The sequence below is a fragment of the Solanum pennellii genome, chromosome 8 (assembly GCF_001406875.1).
Source record: "Solanum pennellii chromosome 8, SPENNV200".
Lineage (NCBI taxonomy): Eukaryota > Viridiplantae > Streptophyta > Magnoliopsida > Solanales > Solanaceae > Solanum > Solanum pennellii.
In genome coordinates, this window is record NC_028644.1 from 24,425,240 (window position 1) to 24,434,299 (window position 9,060).

The 9,060-nt window shown below is 36.1% G+C and overlaps 1 pseudogene; it reads right to left on the reverse strand.

The window, feature by feature from the left end:
* Positions 1 to 7,347: 7,347 nt before the first annotated feature.
* LOC114078410 lies at positions 7,348 to 8,583 on the reverse strand (annotated as a pseudogene).
* Between the last annotated feature and the right edge of the window lie 477 nt (positions 8,584 to 9,060).

The window sequence follows — 9,060 nt, forward strand, 5'->3', positions numbered from 1 at the left end:
TACCCCCCCCCCCCCCGCCAACCATGAAAAGGCTCAATGCAATGGATTTCAGAGGGTCCGTAGTACCCGAAGCACTTGAGTGATCTAGTAGCCGGGAATGGGCCTAGAAGTGCCTACTACTACACCACAGTACACTTGGCTCTACACATTTACAGAGCTTACCCATGCCTAGTGTCTGGCAAAGCTAAGGGGACTTCAATCTTTACTCTTTATCCCCATCTTCGCCTAGGATTAACGGGGCCTTACTTATTCAGGAGGAAGAGCTGAGCCTCAAAAAGCACTGTTGATAGGAAAATCCTTGGCCCCTCTTCATTCTCTACAGGGTTCCAAACCTTTCTTCAACATAGGTGACAACAATCCAGATAGAGATGGAAGAGATCAAACACGGGAATTTAAAGCAAGCTCGCTTTCCTTTTTGATCATTTTGATAGAGGAGGACGAAGAAAGTGGACAAAATAGAATCGCATTTCTCATCGAACAAAAATAGGAAAAGAATCATATTGAAAATGCTCCTAACCCAACCCCTTCCTTTGTAGAGCGTGTGTATTGTAAGTGATCCAAACCTGCCCGGAGCGACCCTTCTATAGAGGCAAGTGAATTTGGTGAGCCGTATGATGGGTAACTATCTCTTGAGGTTTGGAGAGGACTCAGCTATTAGTTAGTACCCCCTTGGTTTCGGGGTGGACATTTTCACTCTATTTTATTATATACGCTTAGCGAAAAGATTGTTTTTTGATACACCTAGGACATGGATTCTGCAAAACCAATGGATCGTGACAAGTCGTTACTACTAGCAATGACTTCCTCTTTCATTGCTTCATTCTTTCCATATCCCTCTCTTTTTTGCTCAGTTACTCATCAAAAGACACTCAGTTGATATATTTAATTTTGATCATTGACAATGTTCAAAGAAAGAGTGGGCCATTGATAAAGAATCGATGGAAAACCACAATGCTAGAAAATGGCAGGCCTCTACTTTTCTTTTCATTAGTGAAACCCGCCAGTTATTATTATTATGAAATCAAATAAAAAAGACAAAAAAATTGGACTTAGAAGACTTTTTCAAAATAAAATAATTCTTGTGCTTATGTGGATGCGTCGCTCAATTTCTCAAGACCAAAGAAGGGGATTTTCCTACAAAATATGAAAAATGCTTAGCTTCAAAGAATGACTTGTTTACTTCCTTTGAGCCCCGTTACTTCTTTTACGACTGCGAAAGATATTTGGTTTGACGAATGTAATCCCAAGATCTTTTTGGATACTATATCTTTATCCGTTCATTAGGTGGAGTCCACTACAGTGTACAACTTTGCGATGATATGATGGAATTGCTCAATTGGTGAACTTGAGAATGTCGAGTTATTGTTGTTCATATTGTCTAAAATCCATTTTCAACCCTCGTGATTGTGAATACGGGAGATGCTGTAGAGTACTGAGTGGACGGGCAAAAGGAGATTGGATAGAAATTCGTTCCACCTTCATCTCATATAAATGGCTTAGCCAACTCAAGAGAACATTTGTCAGATACTAGCTAATTTTCAACCGATATACTTAGGTCATAGTTCGATCGCAGTCCTATCATGGGGCCGTATACGCGTTTGAAACCTTTTCGTCAGCGCTAACAATATCGTCACCGAGAATGACTTTTTGAAATCTTTTCCCTCTATAAACTTTATATACTTTATCAGCCACATACTTGCATACGAGAATAAGGTGAGTTAGTTTAAATGCAAGCGTCAAACCATTTAGACGGGTTTGGAGTTAGTGATGTCGATATTCGCGAAGGAAGAATGCTCTTCATTTCCCCTCCTTGTAATTATATCTTGAAGTGACCCCTACAACCCCTTGACTCTTGGGGGTTACGGTTGAACGAAACGAGAGTAAGGCTTTCTCCACGAGAGAACAGACTGAATACTTGGACAGGGGCACCTAGTTAATGGAGTTCACGAGGAAGCGACTTTTTTTAGTGAAGCGACGCCTCACACATCATACCATATCTTTATCTTGATGAACCGAGTGAGGTATAGACAGATTATACCAGAACTTGTGTTATGGAGAGACGAACGCACGAAACTAGAGGCTCCCTTGCTTGCTTTTGCTTACAAGACAAGAAGGATTATTAGACATATTAATTATTAATGGACTAAGCGAACCATAAGGAAGACCCTCGTGGTATCCCTTTGACTTTTAGGAAACTGAGATCACAGTCTTTCCTACTCAAGACAACTAGTATGGGATACAAACTATAACTCAAGCCTACTGCTATGTACTTAGTCAGGATTCAAGGATTTCAAACACTCTAATGGACTATAATAGCTGAGTAGTACAAGTATTATAGCCCTAAGTGACTTTTGGCTGCCTTCAGTGATAGACACAATTACTTGGATGATTCTATTCCTACAATAGAGATCGCAGAGAAAGGCATAGTCATGAGACCCGCCCTTCAGAATAGAAAAAGAAAAATATTCTAAGTGGCTTCTTGTTTGGGGTATCTAAATCGTATTCTTGTTCCAATTCTTGAATCGAACCCATCTGTTTATTTATCGTGAACCTTTACAATCGTTTCCAAGGGAAATTGGTTGATTCCACGATCACGAGCCATTCCCACTGACCCATCATGAGCTCACATCTTATGAGTCTATCGTGCCAAAACAACTAATGCTAAGAATGTTTCGCCCTGGCTAGCTAGTATGGGAAGGTACGTAAGTAAGACGCGGATCTAGGGCTTCTTCGACTTCTTATTCATAGTTGAGATACTCCCAACCTCCACCAGCAAGCAGTACCAGCGTTAATCATAATGTTTGGATCTGGGGGTCATGAGCGGAGGTTATAGTATCGTAGCCAATGCTCTTTGATCACTGTCACGAGATTTGACTCTAGATAATCCATCTCCTGCTTTCATGGAGTTTGAAATCCTAATGCTATACTTAGATCGGATCTAGAAATCGTCAGGTAGTGCTAGTTGGCTTAGTGAAATCCGATAATCTATTGGTTTTAAAAAGGAGAAAATCGGCTTGCCCAACCTAGACATTGTAACTTAAAGTCCTCCCTACTTCTCTTCTAGGCTTAGGGTAGTCCTAGAATACCTTCTTCATTGATGGCTTGGGAAAGACCCGCGGGATATGGATCCCACAAATAGAATGGGACTATAACCAACCTTTCATGGTCTAGGTTCAAGAAATATACAGATTGTATCTTGGAGTATCTAAGGAACGGTAGTCATTTAGTGCAACAGCACTTTGGCTTCATGGATCTAATTTTTAGGGACAGACTCGCTAGTGTCCCAGGGGTGACACTACACACTGAGTTGCCCACAACACTATTTTTCCATAGGGCTCAATCCATAGAAACCTTGGCCATTACTTTAAGCGGCCGATGATTGGTATGCAGGATCGGTTGCAACAGTTTCACATTCGTTTGAATCAAGATATTGTCTTAAACGTCTTTCCAACTAGACATAGTACCATTGCGAGTTGTCCTTCTTCTTTAATCAATCACACAAACTTGTTTCCGCTTTCGGAAGGGAACTTGGTTGGAATTCCAATTTCAAAGAAAATACATGTGAAAGGCAAGACATTGAGAAGGGCTTGTTCTTGAATTAGATGGAACATTAGCGGTCATAGGTGATTTATCATTGCCCCCTAGAGAGGTTCGAAATTAGGGCTATTCAAACCACAGTGAGCCAAAGCGAGTGACATATTTTAGGTTTATTTTTATAATTTTAATATACACCTAGGGTTTAGTTGAGAGTTAGTGAAGAGACAAGAAGAGAAAAGAAGAGAAAAGAGGTGAAAAGAGGAAAGGATGAAGGCGTTTGTAGACGTTATTTAGTTTATTTGCGGTTTTTAGCCATGGGTTTAATTCCTAAAAGGTATGTAAGCTTCCATAATGTTGGGTTTTTTCAACCACACGCCAATCATGTTATTTTCAGGGCAATTTCATTCTTAAAGTTGAAAGATTAGAGTTCTAGATAAGTATTCTTGAAGTTTCATTAAGTTTTGATGTAAGATTCTAATTTGGTAAACTTTAAATGATCATTTCTCTTAGAATATTAATATTTATGTGTGCCATAACCTATCCATGTAACGGTAATTGAACCTACTTTCCAACGCCACCAAGTTTCCGTCAATCCAATTTCTGAGTAAAAAGTTATGACTATATTAATAACTTGTACAATGCTATTACGAATTAACCAACCGAAAAAAGTTAGAAAGGGTTGTTTTTGTTTTTTTACCTCTAAGAAAACCCTAAATAAATATCTTGACTAATAAAAGGTTCAAAACAATCAGATTTTCATTTTACTAATGAAAATTGTTATTCTTGGCCATAGAGAATTCAATGATAAGCTAAAGTCCCTTTTGAAATGTTTTTATTTATCAATCATAAACTTATTTTGGTTATAGGGTCTAATACCATGTATATTCATTGTCATTTATCTCATTAGGAATTGCATGAAACATCCTTTCATGGCCACCATCATATGTGAGATTAGCATAATACTATCATCATTTAATAATAAGGCACATAGGTACATCATAACTAACCTTATATAAATTCATCTTAAGCATAATCTCAAAATCACATAGTGAAGATATTTCAATTCCACATCATACCAACACCTACTTAGGCTAATCACAAGTCATGCTTCAATGGAACTACATCATCAATAACAAGCAATCATAATTGAAATAAAGGTTCGGATCATGAAGATTTAACCAATATTATTCAATAGCCATCATCCTGGTCTTACCATCAACCAACTAATTACATCCAACAAGAGGTGTATAACATCAATCAATAGTAATTAACACTAGAATTAGGTTAATCGCATCATCACTATCCAATTAACATAAATTCATAACCTAGGGTTTAGGGAAATAGGGTTCATCATGAATTCATTAAGAATTTGATCCGATTCCAACAATATCTTATCCTTTATCAATCTATACATGAATTAGAATAAATAAAACAAGTGTAATGATCAATTCATACTTCAATTCACTCAATTTACAATCAAGATCCATGATTTGGGGAATTTTGGAAAGGAACATGATCAACATGAATTTAAATCAATTAACATCAATTATCCAACAATCAATACCTAATTAGTCATAAGTTATCACAATTTTTTAAGATAAATCATCAATTTGAAGTTTAGAAGAAAATCCATTGGAATTGGAAAACCCTTGGAATTGGGTGATTTAGAAATCTATTTTGAAAGGACCTCTTGGGGAAAATATTTTCTAGAGTGACGAACCCATACCTTAATGAATATCGGTTCACGAAATTGAAGTGAAATCCTAGAGAAATCGGTCTTCTTCTTAAAGCTTTATTCTTCCTTTAATTGAGGATTTGTATATAGAGAAAGCAGAGAGAGATGAGAGCTTTTGGGTTTGTTCTGGGAATGGGGTTTAGGTTAGAAAAATATACTTAAAATTAACCTTGGTCTATGTATAATCATCCCCTAAATTAACCAAAACACCCTCACTTAATTGGGTCTCTTTGTGGAGTCAAAAATGCTTAAAATACGATTTTAACAAATATGGGAAGTGGATCCGCATCGCGAGGCTGATATCTAATTTAATTTTTGAAATCCCGGTTGAGGAAGTGAGCCTCGTGGAGTCCACGCGTCATGAATCAAAATTTGCCAAGGTGCAAAGAAGTTGCGCATCGCGCAGTGCGCGACAAACCTAGGCTGCTGTAAAACTTTTTTGGTAGCCTGCCTACCCATGTTGAGGTCCTCCTCAAGCACCCCAGTGGTGGTCCTTTGGGAAGTAGTTATTGAACGTTTAGACCCTCTATACTACATTCTACCTATCAAAAGTCTTTTTTAAAATATTTAGACTTCACTTGAGCCTCTCAAACCTTCACCAAACACAGCAACGTCAATTAATTAAATTTATCTAGTTTCCAGACGTCATGGACGTTCATTCACGTCTTGGCTATAAAACTTCTTCGGCTGACTTATAAAAACTATAGGTATTTTAACTGTATCTAAACCCCTAGACACTTGTGTTAGGCTCTATATTAGGTCTTGGCTTTTTGGATTGTTACAACAATGACCAATAAAAATTGGCCATGTGTTAAAATAATTTGAAATAAAAATCAAAAATAAACATTAACCGCATTACCAATAAATCACAATTTTCTTATTATCAATCGATGCTCTTCATCTAAAAAAACAACTCCACTATCATTGAAGTTAAATTTCTCCTTGATTCGAAAAGATAACGTAAAATTTTAATATATATTATACCTTTTTATGTCGATTATTAATTTTGATTTTTTTCAAAATTTTTATGTATAAATGTTAGGGTTATGATAAAATCCGAGTTGAATAAGTTGTGTATGGATGAGATTGATTTAATGATCAATGCGAAAGTGCGATGCAAGCATGGAATCTTATTGCAAATGCAGACGTGTTGGTCAGATCACAATCCCGGAAGACGATTTTGTTCTTCTCCTCACTATGAGTCCACAAACTCTAATTTCTTTAGATTTAGAGACAAGAAGAGAGTCGATGAATGATCTTGATTTATTCTTCCAAAATTTGTGAAGATTAAGGAGTTAGAAAAAAATTATATAAGCGTGTCCAGATGCATTTAGAACAGCTTGATAATTCAAACATTGAACAGTCAAAACAAGAGAAAATTCTTTTAGAAGAAGGTGAAAGTCTTCGAACGAAAATCTCAACATCAACTGAAAGCTGAAGGGTGACAATGTAAAAAAAATGGGTGATTTGAAAGAGAAGAACTTGAAAGGGATGAAAAGGAAGAAAAAGGATAAAGGTTGTCGTTGTTTTGGGAAATTCCTTTGTTGTTTGATGACTTGTTTTGTTGTTATATTTGTTATATTTCTAACCCAAGTTGGTATGTTCAAGGATCAAATGAAATTGCCATAATTTTGTGTGGTTTTGAAACCTTTATTTTCTCTACTGTAATGAAAATTTCAATTTGTTTGTGTTTGAAACTGTCTTAGTTCTCTATTTTCTATGATTTGTTTTTGTTTGAATTTATAAAATGAAGTGAAGCAAGAGGTATTACTCACAATACCTATCATCCCAATTAAGGTACACAGAGGTATTAATCACAGTACCTAATCTTACTTCCCAAAGCTACATAGATATAACAGAAAACACATTGCATATGTACCCGAAATTGCAGTACCTATTCTCGCAAATAAAAACAAATCCTCACATAAATAATACAAGTCATATTGCATAACTGCCCAAAATTTCATTGCTTATGAGCAAATTTTCAATACAAAGTTTATTCTAAAAGTGAACTTAAATGCAAAACAATGTTTCCACGTTACATAAGTACCCAAAATTTCAGTAATATTGTATACCTACAGATAAGAAAAAATAGGAATATTTTTTTCCTTCAAACATGAAAGAAAATATTACTTATAGTAACCACAAAAAAAGTACTAAGAAAACACCATTGGTATCAACATTATAGTTTCCATGGGTCTCGAGGCTGTGAGGAGGAGGAAGCATTTGGGTTTGAAAGCTTATATTGATCTCTAATCTCCTGGAACCTTCTAGTTGTGATTGCCTGAGTTCCTTTCCATTTCAAGCCACTTGTTGGTTTGAAACCAACATCCCCAGTTACAATACTTTATCTCAGAACTCTCTTTGGTCCAGCTAATATTCTGCTACTTGGAAGTCCAGCCTACAATTTTTTTAGAAAACTTAAGTCATTAGAGAACATATGTGTAAGTCATTAGATAACAAAAAATATCGATGCATCACAATACTTACATAGAAAAATTTTGAAATCATTTTCAGCTCGAAACACACCAATTCTAGTTACTCGTGGCCTTTCAAATTGAGTTGTGTTTTCAACACCCTTTCCTTTCCTGGTAGTATAAGTTTCCATTGGTGCAACTTTTGTGTTTTGGTATACACCATGTGTTGTACTACCTTGAGAACATTAAACCAACTTTCAAGTGGATGATTATTATATCTTCATGCACTTCCTAATCCCCTACCCCTTCCTCTACCAGTCCTGGATCTTGATGATGCTCCAACACCATTTACACTTGCACTTGCTTCATATACTGGTGATTCTTGCAGTTGTAGAAGGTGCAGTTGTTCTAGGTGATGTATTTGATGCACTTGCACTTATTTTATCTCTTGACGTTCTTAAAGTTGTTGTAGGTGCAATAGTTCTAGGAGAATCCCTTGAAGTAGTTGACTTGCACTTGGAGATGGATTTGTGTTTTTAGGTCCACCTCTCCCCTTTTCGCCATAGGATCACTCTCAATAGATTTCTAATTTAAAAATAAAACATATATTATATTAGTAAGTTGATTAAACTTGAAAATTAATTGACAAAATAGTAATGTGCCTTATGTTTTCCACTTCCCTTTCATGAACTGGATGATTCTTCAACATTTGAAGTAGGGGTCTCTGTTCCCCGGGAGCAGATCCAACTTCATCACTCCTTCGTAAATATCAACTTGTTTTTTTATGACCTTTAACATGGCAAAGACTACATGTCATAGTTAATCCAATTTTAGTTTACCAAACACCTTAGTTTCACCAAACTCCTTTCTCAACTTTATAGGCCTGCCTGGCATTTGTTGTATCAGTGGTGGTTCAACAAGAGGAATTGTTGATTCTTGCCACATTAACTTATTATTCTTTTATTTTGTGAAATGTCAGTAAGTCATCAAGTACCTCTCTTTAGAGTAACATGGATGAATGAAATCATGTGGTTCATATTGTTTATGCAACATTGCATCTAAGGCATGTACACATGGTTTCCCTTCAACATTCAAGATCTACAACTACACTCCCTCTTTCTCAAACATACAATGTGTTGTTTGTATACATCCAAAACGTCATAGTCAGTTATTCTAGTAAATTCAATGTTACATTCCATTGAATTATCAATATTTTGTTCTAATACTTTCATGGCCATTGGAGAGAAATTGTTTATCAAAGAGTTTAGAAATTCACTTAACCTAGCTAACCTAGTCATGACCGTAATCCTTATCTCTTCAAGCATACTAATACTGGTTTTATGCCTTGCAGAAAAAATCCAAGGATGAAAG